Source organism: Pinus tabuliformis, chromosome 1_2 (genome assembly GCF_031772625.1).
Source record: "Pinus tabuliformis cultivar Carrire ecotype Pingquan chromosome 1_2, CPIR1, whole genome shotgun sequence".
Lineage (NCBI taxonomy): Eukaryota > Viridiplantae > Streptophyta > Pinopsida > Pinales > Pinaceae > Pinus > Pinus tabuliformis.
The window spans coordinates 30,059,765-30,075,529 of NC_142298.1; positions in this window are offsets into that span (position 1 = coordinate 30,059,765).

Sequence of the window (15,765 nt, forward strand, 5' to 3'; positions counted from 1 at the left end):
TTGCATGATATCAAGGGAAATATCTTATTCAGATGATGTATTCCTTACCTTCCCGTGCTATTTGTAATCGTGTTGTTAAGATACTTAATAGTTTTCTTATGCACAACACTCATGTGTGAAATTTTCTAATAGTGATTTCTGGTCAAGTTTCCTAGCAGATCTATTTGTACCCTGAATGGCAGTCACTATTTTATCATATAAATTTATACTTGAAAAGTGTTGATCTTACATTCATAATAAGGCCTCATGCTAATTGGAAATTAGTCTTGAATCCCTACAAATTACACAATTTAATTAATGTCATAATGGAACCATTTTTACAGCCGGTTTGATGATTTAATGCACCTGTTCGAGATATTCAACGTTGTTTCTTCAGATTGAATGTGGTTGTGGGAAGTCATGAAGTCCTTGTCGATGATGGTCAGTGTAATAATTCTGTTGTATTTGGCAACAATGTTGAAGATCCAGTAGATGCTCTTAATGTAAAACGTTGGAACAACTCTTGATTTCGTTTTTGGGAGGTATCATCTTTTCTTCTCCCCATAAAGATATAAGCTATGGAGGATGAGTGGATGGCTATAACGACTTTTAATGTGTAGTAATCCTCTGGATGGTATTTATTGTGAGAATGTCATGCGCTTGAAAAGGTTTCCAAATCAAAAGAAAACACAGCTTGGACGTACACATTCTTAAGGAGAAGGCCATAATGAAGGGTTCGTCTTCCTCATTATCTGTACAAGAGATCCTCTGCATACATGCCAATGAAGAATTTGTTGCTATTGTTTTGAACACATATCTAGCCTGTCCTTTGGTAGAAATTCTACATGCATGATTGAAAGAAGCTTCTGGATGTAGGGAATTGGTGATGCAACATATATTCATTATGTGAGTAATAAGGAGCGGAACATAGATTTTCCCAAAGAAATTGAGGAAGATGAAGCCCTAGAAGAAATTCTTATCAAGGCATTCATGGATTGGAGAAGCAGGTCAAAGATGGAAGCTTCTAGCTACTTAGGGTGTTTAAACTCCCATGACTGATTTATTGGATTGGGGATGTTGTAACATTTTCTTGGCATAATGATACAGTTAAAACTTTTGAGCTTTTCCAGAAATCCACCATCTTTGTAGGAAGAGGAAAGGAATGTCATTGATACATTTTTGATTATTTCTTTCAACATGGCTCTCTTCAGTGTTATCGATCCTAGGTTTGGCATTTAAAAATGTGATTCTGCTCTTAAAAATGAGGTAAAATTCTCTTCATTTTTAGAAACGAAAGAAAAATTGAACACTTGCTTCTGTAATGGCAGAATATGGATACGCTGTCTGCATGATATCAAGGGAATAAATTATTCAACTGATGTATTCCTTACCTACCTATGCTATATGTAATCACGTTGTTAAGATACTTAACAATTTTCTTATGCACAACACTCATGTGTGCAATGTTCGAGTAGTGATTTATGGTCAAGTTTCCTAGCAAATCTATTTGTATCCTAAATGGTAGTCATTTTTTTCTCATAGAAATGTATACTTGAAAAGTGTTGATCATACATTCATAATAAGGCCTCATGCTAATTGGAAATTAGTCTTGAATATCTACAAATTACACAATATAATTTATGTCATAATGGAACCATTTTTACACCCAGTTTGATGATTGAATGCGGCTGTGGGAAGTCATGAAGTTGTTGTCGATGATGGTCAATGTAATAATTATGTTGTATTTGGCAACATTGTTGAAGATCCATTAGCTGCACTTAATGTACAAGGCTGGAACAAATCTTCATTTCGTTCTTGGGAGGTATCATATTTTCTTCTTCCCATAAGGATATAATCTATGGAGGATGAGTGGATGGCTATAACGACTTTGAATGTGTAGTAATCCTCTGGATGGTATTTATTGTGAGAATGTCATGTGCTTGAAAAGGTTTCCAAATCAAAAGACAACGCAGCTTGGATGTACACATTCTTAAGGTGGAGGTCATAATGAAGGGTTCGTCTTCCTCATTATCTGTACTAAAGATCCTCTGCATACATGCTAATGAATAATTTGTTGCTATTTTTTTGAACACATATCTAGCCTGTCCTTTGGCAGCAATTCTACATGCACCATTGAAAGAAGCTTTTGGATGTAGGGAATGGTTATGTAACATATATTCATTATGTGAGTAATAAGGAGCGGGACATAGAGTTTTCCCAAAGAAGTTGAGGAAGATGAAGCCCTAGAAGAAATGCTTATCAAGGCATTCATGGGTTGGAGAAGCAAGTAAAAGATGGAAGCTTTAGCTACTTAGGGTGTTTAAAGTCCCATGAATGATTTATTGGATTGGGGATGTTGTAACATTTTCTGGGCAAAATAATACAGTTAAACTTTTTGAGCTTTTCGAGAAATCCACCATCTTTGTTGGGTGTTCTTATTCTCATAACAATTGGTATATGGCCCAAAGATTTTGTCACTGTATTCTTTGCATCATAGTCGAGCTGTAGTCAAGATATTATAGGGTTGCAATACTCAATGATTATCAATGGCATACCTTAGTGTGAGTACTATGACATGGGCATTATCACCTTTTGCTGCATCTATCACACAATGTTTTTAATTGCACCAACAAAAGTCATTGAATTGTAGTCATAACAATGCCAGGGCTCTGTAATGAATGTGAGGCATATATGTTCATAGCAATGAGATGGAATAGTGAATGGATGGGCAACCAATGTTCTATTTGCACTTCGTTTTATGATTGTGATATTGTCGGTGGCAACTAGATTAAACTTCCTCATTGGTCATATCAAAGATCTCTTAGGAATGGTTTATTTGGGTTTCAAGTCTACTAGGTGTATATTGGGCATATGTAATCATGTTGTTAAGATACTTAACAATTTTCTTATGCACAACACTCATGTGTGCAATGTTCTAATAGTGATTTATGGTCAAGTTTCCTAGCAGATCTATTTGTATCCTAAATGGTAGCCACTGTTTTCTCATAGAAATTTATACTTGAAAAGTGTTGATCATACATTCATAATAAGGCCTCATGCTAATTGGAAATTAGTCTTGAATCTCTACAAATTACACAATTTAATTTATGTCATAATGGAACCATTTTTACACCCAGTTTGATGATTGAATGCGGTTGTGGGAAGTCATGAAGTCGTTTTCGATGATGGTCAATGTAATAATTATGTTGTATTTGGCAACATTGTTGAAGATCCAGTAGCTGCACTTAATGTACAAGGCTGGAACAACTCTTCATTTCGTTCTTGGGAGGTATCATCTTTTCTTCTTCCCATAAAGATATAAGCTATGGAGGATGAGTGGATGGCTATAACGACTTTGAATGTGAAGTAATCCTCTGGATGGTATTTATTCTGAGAATGTCATGTGCTTGAAAAGGTTTCCAAATCAAAAGACAACACAGCTTGGATGTACACATTCTTAAGGAGGGGGCCATAATGAAGGGTTCATCTTCCTCATTATCTGTACTAACGATCCTCTGCATACATGCTAATGAATAATTTGTTGCTATTTTTTTGAACACATATCTAGCCTTTCCTTTGGAAGCAATTCTACATGCACCATTGAAAGAATCTTCAGGATGTAGGGAATTGGTGATGTAACATATATTCATTATGTGAGTAATAAGGAGCGAGACATAGAGTTTTCCCAAAGAAGTTGAGGAAGATGAAGCCCTAGAAGAAATGCTTATCAAGGCATTCATGGGTTGGAGAAGCAAGTCAAAGATGGAAGCTTTAGCTACTTAGGGTGTTTAAAGTCCCATGAATGATTTATTGGATTGGGGATGTTGTAACATTTTCTGGGCAAAATAATACAGTTAAACTTTTTGAGCTTTTCCAGAAATCCACCAGCTTTATTGGGTGTTCTTATTCTCATAACAATTGGTATATGGCCCAAAGATTTTGTCACTGTATTCTTTGCATCATAGTCGAGATGTAGTCAAGGTATTATAGGGTTGCAATACTCAATGATTATCAATGGCATACCTTAGTGTGAGTACTATGACATGGGCATTATCACATTTTGCTGCATCTATCACACAATGTTTTTAATTGCACCAACAAAAGTCATTGAATTGTAGTCATAAAAATGCCAGGGCTCTGTAATGAATGTGAGGCATATATGTTCATAGCAATGAGATGGAATAGTGAATGGATGGGCAACCAATGTTCTATTTGCACTTCGTTTTATGATTGTGATATTTTCGGTGGCAACTAGATTAAACTTCCTCATTGGTCATATCAAAGATCTCTTAGGAATGGTTTATTTTGGTTTCAAGTCTACTAGGTGTATATTGTGCATTGGTGAAGCTCACTCCCAGGGAACCAAACCCACGCAATTCCACTTTTGGTTTTTGTCATTCCACTTTTCGAATCTTAGCCAGCAGACCGAGAGCGCCAACAAGCAAATATCCAGGTGTTGAAAAATCCAAGCATGTCACCAAGAATCAAACATTAAGTGTGTGCCAAGAAAGAAGAACTGCACCCACGAAGAGAACTCATGAATATCAAATGCACAACGCATCCAATAAAGAGATGAACACATTTCCATATATACATTTTAAGAAATATTTTTGCGTTGGAACTTGGTAGGTTTATGCTTCTAACACATATTCCATTAAAATTGGAATTTTTTTATTACAAGGACATCACTAGAATTGTGTATTTTGGTTATTTTGAAATTCTAGATCCACTATTTAATTCCAAATTTAATGAAATGTGTGTTTTCTTCGTGAGACCAATATAAATGTATTGTTTCAACATCATTGGTGGCAGATTTATGCAACATATTTGATCGTTTAAGTTTAACAAATTTTCCTTTTCTTTTCCTACAAAGAAATTGCTCTTTATATGTGCTGTAGTTATTGGGATATTATTTAGGAACTAGCAGGCATGGAAATTTATATTTTTAAATCCATAATTCTCTTCATCATTTGCAGATTGTTCATCTTCATCTATGCAAGAAGACAGAAAATGCAAATTTTAGCAAATATGGAGCTAATAATAAATGCCCTGTGGTGTCAGAACATTGTTGTCTTGGTTTCCTTTGAGCAATATCATTAGAGAGCCGTATATTCTTCAAATTGGTGAGGGACCTTCAGCCCAATGCATCAGTGGCTTCATGGGATTAGATGTTCCTCTTCCAATAGTGGCAGATTTATTCAACATATTTGATCATTGAAGTTTAACAGATTTGCCTTGCCATCACATTCATCTCCTCCAAATTCAACCGAATTTCTTAATGCTGTCTAATTTTATTCATGCAATCCTTCGGGAAAGCTTCCTATTTCCACCACAATCTAAGTGGACATGGAATGGTAGCATTAAGAATTTCTGAAGTGAGTTTGCCCTTATTTTCTTATCGTTTTGGGAAATAAATTGGGGTTTATTGACACATTCCTAATTATTCACTGCATATCTTTGTACACAAAGCAAGTTCGTTTGGAAGGGCATTAGTCTGAATACAAAGAGCAGTTTTCTCCTATTTATTAACTGTTCATTTAGGTTGGATAAAGAACCATCTAGAAGATGGAAGCTAAATATTGAAGAAACTAGTTTTGTTTGTAGATTTTGGGAAATCCTCTAAAGACCCAGGATTCGACATCGACTAGAGAGACAATTTATTTGATATGGTTTATAAACAAATATATGCTTCTTCTAGCATGTGAAGAGCAGGTGGAGGAGCCATGTTTTGGTAGCTGATGGCAAAAGGAATGAGCTCATATAGAGATGGTATGATATTGTCTTGTCTCAGAGTCCTTCCACAACATCTAGCACCAATATGATGCATGTTCACTCACAAGGATGCACAAAGAATTTATTTGTACAAATTAGCCCTCATGAAAATGACATGGGAGAAACTCTGTGCTTACTAAACTTTTCCAATAGAGTTCAAGGATTAGAGCTTGGTCCTACTCGGAGATAGCAAGATGTAAGTTTTCACTGTAGCATGGTCCTTGCCTTTTCTTGATATTTTTCTGACTTTCGAAAATTGTTAAAAAACATTAATTAATGTTATATGCTATTGCCTTACGGCATTTCCATTTCAACATCTGGTGCAATTAAATTAATTAAATTGTAAAATGATGTATAATGATGATTGAATAATGTTACAAATTTAAGTTACAACTCAAATTTCCAAGGCCAAAACCCTCAAGAAGTGCCAAGTTGTGTTCATGACTGCATAGGATGAAAGACTCAAAATAACATCTGAAATTCTTAATACTATGAAAATAATCAAACTATAAGCATGGAAAGAAAAATTTAAAGAGCTGATAGAAAATCTTTGAGCTGTGGAGTTCAAATGGTTGTCTTCAACACAATTTAATAGAACATATGGTACCATACTCTACTGGATGTCACCCATCATTACTGCACCTATAGTTTTTGTCGGGTGTCCTATCATAGGGGATCCACCGTTAACTGCCACAACCATATTTAAAGTGCTTGCAACATTCCCTGTGATACAAGATCTAGTGAGAATGCTACCTGAAGTTTTGGCTATATTAATTCAGGTTAAAGTCTCCTTATATCGTTTTGGACAAGTTCTTACAATATGATGAGCTGAGACTAGATTCTATTGTGAGGAAAGAACTTTCCAGATCCTAGTATACCATCGAAATTCAGCAAGCCATACTCAGCTAGGATCCAGAATCTTCATTGACAAAGCCAACATTTGAAGGGAATAAATCTGCACATTAAAACTAGAGAAAAGGTAGCAATTTGTGGCTCAGAGGGATCAAGGAAATCTACTATGCTATATACAATTTTTGGAGAAATCCCAAAAATTTCGAGCATTAACTACTCTTCTTGAGCAAAAGTAACCATTTCATAGTTCAACAAGATTGTAGATACAGCTTTTTTGCTTTCTATATACATAAATTCTTCCATAAACTTTTTGATTGGACTACGTGCAGGTTGAAGTATATGGCAATGTTGCCTACGTGGCACAAACAACTTGGATTCATAGTGGTACTGTCAGAGATAACATACTTTATGGGAAACCAATAGACAAAATTCAATACAAGAAGGCAATAAAAGCTTGTGCATTAGACAAGGATATAGAGAGTTTTGCTCATGGAGATATGACTGAGATTGGGGAGAGAGATTGAATATGAGTGGAGGACAAAAAAAGAGGATTCTGTTGGCTAGAGCAGTATATAACGATGTTGACATTTATCTATTGGATGATCCATTCAATGCAGTCGATGCTCATACAACGTCAACTCTATCAAATAAGGAGGAGACATTACATAAGAGAGACTCAAAGACTTGCTAATATTGCTTGTCATAGTATGAAAAATCAGGTTTACCTCTGTATCAGATCTGTAAAGATCTTAGAATGAGATCCAGACATATTAATGTGAAAATTTCTGTGCATATTAAATATAAAAGATTTGAGTTTTGGGTTATCAAAGCTATAGATTGAGAACTACATGGATCGCTTAATAGGATGGCTGGTATGATTTGTATATCAGGATTGCTAGCTTCTTTGTGGTAGTAGTGTGAGATCAATTGGGAATTGCTACTCGTTTCATACTTCAAGAGGGAAATGAATTTCCCAATGATGGTGGTGATGAAGGAACCTAGCAAAAGCATAGAGAATAGCATAGTTGATTGGATAAAAAAACCAATTGTGTAAATACAAAATGATGTCTTCTTGAATATTGATCAATATGAATGATTTTCCTTTCACAGTTCTTGTGTTTTGATTCTTTATGAATAGGAATTGATTCATTCAACTGAAATTGGTATTGTTGATTTTGATGGTACTTCTGTTCTCCAGCTTGATGATTGGGTGCTGTGCCAAATTTACAAGAAAAATGGTCATTCTCAGCGAGTGCAAGGGGTAGAACGAGATGAATCACCAAGTGCAGATGAAGTGATGGCTTCTTTGCCTGATATTTATCAGCAAAACAAACTGCAACTGCCCAACATTGCCTCTTTCAGTGGGTTGTTGGAGAGTGATGATCCTTTCATAGATGGTTTTTTAAACGATGAAGCCATGGATGGCAATGGAAACAGCAGCAGACTACCTCAAGTCCAGTTCTCCAACCTCTCTCACAACAATTTCAGCAATAACAATGACAACAATAGCGATTGCCGTTATGAAGTTGTCCAAAAACAAGAAGAATTATCAGTGGATAATGACAACAAATTCAATTCTCTCAAGAGGACCCTCTCCTTAGCATATGGGCACGATGAAACCAAACTTGCAAAGAGATTCAACAACATCCAGAACAACTATAGCTACAACGTCCACATTAATGTTTTAGCCTTGCTTAATTCAATGCAGCCCAATCAAACTTTCCAACAACAAAACTTCCTAAGCGCATTGCGTCATAAGAAATATATCCTAGCAGGGATTTAGTTCATCACAATGTGACATGGTTTAAGGTCTTCATAATTCTAGGCAAATACATTAGAATGTTGTTTGAAAAGATTAACATGCCTCTCCTTAAAAAAAATTATATCGATATGGATACCCAGTTGTTGTTCGCATGAATTCATTTGTTTAACTTCACCTTCAACTAGGCAATCTTTAAGGTATCTAAACAAGTTCAATGGATATGTATGACTACTTTTATTCCATTTTATAGGCACTTTAACCTCCGAATAGGGTTTTTGGCATGGCTTCCTCAATTCAAATTCATTATCATCGACCCTTGCTTTCAAAAAAGCCCATTCACATTTCAATATTCTTCCACACACTATGCCTTACGGCGTTTCCTTTGCAACATTAGGTGCAAATGCTAGTTCTATAACTATCCACATTTGAACAATTTATTAATTATTTATTTTAACAATTTCTATAGCCTCTTTTTATGGAGATATAAAATTGAGTGATCAAAGTCATACCATCTCTCTTGCAAACCTCAATGATCTGTTGAACGTCTTTCCATTCAAATTCTTGTAATAACCAAGTTTAGATCGCTACAACCAATTTTATAGCGCTTTTTGCTATTTCGATATTCAATGAAATCAAAGAGATTTACCATCTATTCCGGGATGTGAAAATAGTAGCATAAAAGAATTGATTTGGACAATATAATTCACTTAATTATGTGAATGGTTATATTTTTATTTATAAATTTAAAATAAATTAAATTATATTAGGGTTAATATTGGTCTATAAAATATTTAGCTTTAATATAATCGTATTTTGCACAATTTTAATGATAACGTTGTTTCATTTATTATTAAAACTAATCTTTTCTTAAACTCAAATTAACTCGAGAAGGGGTTTTGGACTAAAGGGGTGATGTAAATATGTTTTAAATCATCTACCTTTTTGTGTGCCGGTAAGTTAACTTTCTTTGTGTGTACAACTATCTTTTCCACTTTTATGGTTACCACAATTAAACCTTAGCTTGATTCATTTTATGGTGGCTCGGTGTGTTAAAGGTGAAGCCATAATGAAGACATCGGCGTCGTCTTACACCGAAAGTTATTTCCGACACCATCTTTAACCATCACTGCCACACCCACACCGAACCTACCACATTGCCCATTTATTTCTAGATTTTCACCGTGCGGTCATATATTCCGCATGAGAGAATTGGAGAGTTCTAAAGCTTCCCTCAACTATAAATTTGTATTCTCTCCTCTACCTGAGAAATCCAAGCCAAGACCTCTCTTATAATGTGAAGTGTGACTTCATTCTCCATTGATAATGTATATGTTTTGTATTGATAATGTATTGATTTGTCTCTGAATTTTTCTAACTCTTGTGTCATGTTTTTCTTCATTTGCACTCCTCTGAACCCAACAACTGGTATCAGAGCAAGAGTTATCTCCTCGCGAAGCACCTAAAAAATTACCACTCCACCTCAAACCGCTTCAATCATTTGTTTTTTTCTAGTCCTCCTATGGAGATCCCTTCGGCTCTGGCCAAAGATAAGCTCCCCGCCACCTGCAACCATTTCTGCTATGTTTAGTTTTCAAAGAAATATTGTATGGTTGTAGATGATCCGTCAATAACCCGTTTCTAATAGGTGGAGACGATGACCCATGGCATTATGTATGTCATATAGTTGTCTGTGAAAATTCTAAGTTTTGATACTTCACCACTGTAACACTTCACGGCTATTGTTTGAGGGCACTACATTACAAGTCGAAAATCTCTTTTTTTTGTCCAATTTTCTACATTGAAAAGTTTGTAGCAGATAGCTGCTAGGGAAGGTGTGCTAGAGAAGCATACTGACCATCCTAGGAAAATAATGGATTGTCGAAGTGGGATCCCATAGAGTGAGAAACATAAAAAAAAAAGCATCCTTGCTTTGCTATCTTCCTTGCCCTCGACAGTGTCTCCACCTGGTGCCACCATTGGCTTCGATGTGCACTTCGAGGAGGATGCTATGCAATAATGATAATAGAGGATATACTGATTTTTAAAAGATCAATATTTTCTAATTGAGGGGACAACAGAGAAACCATCATTGATGAGAGATGAGAAGTGAAATAAGCTAGATAGAAATGCAATTGCAAGAATCCACCAATATCTAGCAAAAAATGTGTATTTCAATGTGTCGGGAGAAAAGGCAGAAGAAGGAATATGGATGAAGCTCCATGATCAATATGAGAATAACATGACATCAGACAAAGTGTTATTGATGAAGAAACTTTATAATATCAAGATGAAGGAGGGTTCTTTACTTGCTGACCACTTGAATGAATTCAATATTATCATTAGTTAGCTTGCCTCTCTAAAAATCATTCTACATGATGAAATTAGATTTATTTTTTTAGTGTGTTCTATGCTAGATAATTGGGAATATTTAATTATAAATATCAGAACTTCAGCACCTGTAGGGACCCTAAATTTTGATAATGTCAGCCATAATTTAATGAATGTGGAGTTGTGACGTAAGTAAATTGCGGAAAACCACGGAGGAGAAGCTCTAGCTCTAGGTGATCGTGGTAGGAGAATTGATTGAGGCCAACAAGGGCGTTCAAGATCGAGAGGGAGATTGAAATCAAGGAGGGGAAGGATTATCTGCTTTCATTGTGGAAAAATCAGGCATATGAAGAAAGAATGTGAAGTCTAGAAGAAAGGAAAAAAGGATCAAAGATGAACCAATACAAATCACAAGTCATCCAGCACAAATGAAGGTGAGACTACTACCGTAGTCACACATAGTGATGTGTTCTTTACTGTTTTAGTAGAGGATGCATGTTTATATACATCTAACAATAGCTTTGATTGGATCCCTCACTCTGGGGCATATCACCATGTAACCCCATGCAAAGATATTTTTGTTGTATAGAATCTTGATGATTATGGTACGATGAATTTGGGGAATAATCATTTTTGTAGTATTGTTGGAGTAGGAGATGTCCAAATCAATATGAAGGATGAACAAGATATATTGTTGAGACATGTCAGACATGTACTAGAAATGCACGTGATTTTGATATTAACGGGATGACTGGATGATGAAGGTTATTCCACAAGATTTGGAAAAGGAGGCTGGAAAATTAGCAAAGGAGCATTGGCCATGGAGAGAGGACCCAAGACAAGAACATTATGTACGTTGAAGGAAATGATAGGAAAATCACATTTAGTTGTTGCCACAAAAAAAGGAAATATATCAGATCCGTGGCATAACCACTTGGGTCACATGAGAGAGAAGGGCTTACAAATTCTTGTTAGTAAAAACTTACTACTAGGTTTGAAATTCTATAATCTTGATGTTTGTGAGCATTGCATATATGGTAGACAAAGAAGGTTTCATTCCTTAGAATTGGCCATCACAAAAAGAAAAAATTGTTAGAACTGGTACACTAATATGTGTTTGGGTCTTTTAACATCAATGCATTAGCAGGATAATCGTATTTTGTAAAATTTATAAATGATGCATCCATGAATGTTTGGGCCTAAGTTATGAAAAGTAAAAATGAATTCTTTGAAATATTTCATAAATTCCATGTTCTTGTTGAAAGAGAGGCTAAAAAATTTCTCAAGTGCTTGAGAATAAATAACGGTGGAGAATATTTCTAAGATGTATTAAAGGAATATCGTAATAGGTTTGGCATAAAGCATGAGAAGATTGGGCCTGGTACTCCTCGACATAATGGTGTTGCAGAAAGGATGAATCACACTGTTATGGAGAAAGAGAGGAGTATGTTATCTAGTTCTGGTTTTGAAAAACATTCTTGGGTAGAGGATGTAAGGGCAACGCGCTACCTTATAAATCGATCTCCCACTACAAACTTGGATGGTGACATCCCTCAAGAAGTTTGGACTAGTAAGAGGTTGAATTATTCTCATTTGGAAATATTTGGATGTGAAGCATTTGTACATATTCCCCTAATTCGTTAATTACTTTTGTGTTATTCCTGTGCCGTGCTGAGGAGGAAAGGCCCTCCTCTTTGGAAGGGACTACAGTGAAGAGGAAGTGTACATTCTAGTTTCGCTAATTTATTTATGGTTTCTTGTTGTTGCAGTACAAATTGTGAATTACATTCATTGTTGTTCCAATTTATATTATGATGTTACATTGAGTTAATAAACAGAATGGTAGTAACCAGCTAGAGTAGATATTAGTCACTGTGTGGCACACCCTTTCTTTGATAGTTGTGAAGTGTGATTAAATTCCATAGAGTTTTTTTATGTCTACATGAATGATTTTATTCAATAATTTGGTTCAACGACATCTTGTACTTTTTTCTCCATTTTCTCATTCTTGGTTGTAGTGTATCAACAGAGATAATGTGAACTCCATTGAAACAACAAGAACTACCTTCCGTTGGAAAATAAATGTTGCAGTCTCGGTCAATTATGATTGATTAAAACAACATTGTAGGTTTTTATGGGAGAAAATGTGGCTCTAGTTCAGTTAAAAGCAAAGTTAACTCAGGGGTTGGGCACCTGGAGTGGTTGGTTCACCCCTAGGGTTCCTGTAGCACCTGAGGAAGGTCACTTTGGTTTTGTTTTATCGATTCCACTTCATTAACTATACTTGGGGAGTTGAATCATATAATATTATTCGTCATGACATATTTACCCCTGTGGACCCATTAGCTTGGGTAAGTGTGGGAGGAGGGGTGCTACAGAGTCCAAGTACATCCTTGATAGAAATGGAAGTATAACTGCTAAATAAAAAGTTTTCTTCACAAGAATACTAAGAAATACATTCCCCTCTTGGAAAATTTGAATTTCTACTTACATAAATTAATGGGGAAGCATTCTCCTTGAAAGTAGGTAGGCTTCCCTTTTATCATCTCTTAAAAAGTGGGTTTGTTTCCCAACAATAGGAATCTTGATTTAATGATAGGGGACACGTTCCTAGATTTTCTCAGTTAGCGGAGCTCCATAATATATCAATGATTTCATGATATGTTATTTATTTATCATGTAATCTTTTTCCATCCTATAGAAGGGATCAAATCCCTATATTATCTCATTCAAAATTTACTCAATATTCTACAAAAATAAATAATATTAGGCATGCTTCCTAATGAACACATTATAGCTCAAAAACATGTCATAAAATGCAAAGAGAGAGGTTAAATTTGTTGAAGGATGGTGAGATGGGCCTTAATTTGTATCTAATTTGGAGGCCCAACATAGTGGTTGTGCCTTACATGCTAATAAATCCATTGGGGACTATGCTGGTTGAATACTTCTCGTAGGTTGCAGAACCCAAGACTAGTGGGATGATAACACTTTAGCGTACTTCCATGATGTTCGGTAGAGAAAATAAGTGGAGGTTCCATGAAGTTATTGGAGAGTACACTCTTATTCCTTCAGGAGTAATGCAATTTTTAAAACCTCATCATTGTTACCTATATCCACCTCTACAAGGTTGGACTAAGACTAATTGTGCTTTGCATGAACCTTTGTGCTGGTTTTTAGCCACTATGGTGTAATAGTGATGACTGTTAAGAACACTTGACACATGGGAATAATTAATCACTGATTTATAACTACTATGGTGTAACACTGAGGAGTTGTTGATAACACTTGATAAATGGGCCCTTCAACGAAAGAATTGTGGCCAATGTGATGTAATGACGAGGAGTTGTTGAGAATGCCTGATATATGGGATTTGTTAAAGAAATGTGTGTGAATGGTTGAGAAACCATTCAAAGGATAAAACAAGAGATATTATTTAAATATTTCCAAATTCTTTAATGTCATGAGATATTATATGCCATGTTATAGGTAAGGATGGGAATTACTCGATCTGGGTCAATGAAGTTGGTTGAAAAGAGGACTACAATAGTTTGATATAATATATCAGAGTGCATAACAAAAATACCAAGAAGATTGCAAAGGAGCCACATAAAGTGGTTTATCCAAGGATAATTTCCATGATTATTTAGTTGTTGGGAGATCAACTATGTATGTGAACTGGAATTGTAATCGTGATGTAGGAATAAAATTCCAAATCTCCTACTTAGTTAAGGAATTTTTGTATTTTCTTTTTGGTCATAGAGCACAGTGGACGGTGTTCCTTTAAGGTGGAGGGGATTGTGACATCCCCTACAAGTTAATTCCCCATGTAAATATTAAAAGAAAATCTTTGCAATTATGTAACTATAAAATTAAACTCGATGAGATAGGGAAACATATTCCATTTATTGAGGTGGTGGGTTGCTTTAGATATTAGTTATGGGCACACTGAGTATTTTTTAATTGGATGAATATGTATTAAATTCAGTTGGAAAAATGAAGGATGAACCCATGTGTATTTTGGGAAAAACTATAAGCCAATAAAGGAAAAATTTTAATGAAATATTCTAGTGCTAGAAGATGGTAGTATGGAAAAAGCACGCAAGAGAGTATGGGTTGTCCTTTCAAGGCATGTTTTTCCGTGTATACCACTTAGAAGAGGATGGAACCATGGTGATAAAAAATGAGGAGGACATACTCCTTCATAGAGTTACCACAACCATGGAAAGGGAGGGAGAACAGTCTTGATTGACTCTCTCACGCATTGATGGAGAAGATCCTATACACATAGAAAAATAACGACCATGAGAATAGAAGGTTGGGAGGCTCTTATGCAGAAGAGAAAAGGAGGTCAAAAGGTTCTTATGGAAGACAAGCAAAGGAGGTTGAGAGGCTTGTGCTGCATAGATAAACGACATTGATAGGCTTCTTCTAAATAGATAAAGGAAGATGAGAAGGTATATGAAATCATATGTTATTCATGCGCATAAGCGGGGAATGGAACATACAAAAGAGGTGTTTGAGAGGCTCCTAAGGAGTAAGTTGAATTGATTAGAGGGTAGGAAAGGTTATGAGGGGTGAGATAATTCAAGGAGAATAGAAGCTCTCATGATAACTAGTTGAGAAACCCATCAGGCTTGGTGATTGCTAATCACAAAGTAGTGGATGTGACTTCAAGATATCAGAGTGCACAGTAAAAAAGGCCATGAAGATGGAAAATGAGCCACATAAAGTGGTTGATCACGGGATATTTTTCATGATTATTTAGTTGTTGGGAAAGAAACTGTATCTGCGAACTACAAGTGCAATCAAATTTTAAACATAAAGCTTCAGATATTCTTCTTAGTTAAGGCGTAATTTCTTTGTGTTGGTTAATAGAACATCAAGGTCGATGTTCATTTAAGGGGGTGGGGATTGTGACATCCCCTATGGGTTAATTCCCCTTGAAAATATTTAAAATAATTCCTTGTGATTATGTAACTATAAAATCAAAATGGTTGAGAGAGCAACATGGATTCCATTGCTTGAGGTAGTGGATTTTTTTAAATATCAGTCATGGGCTAACTAAGTAG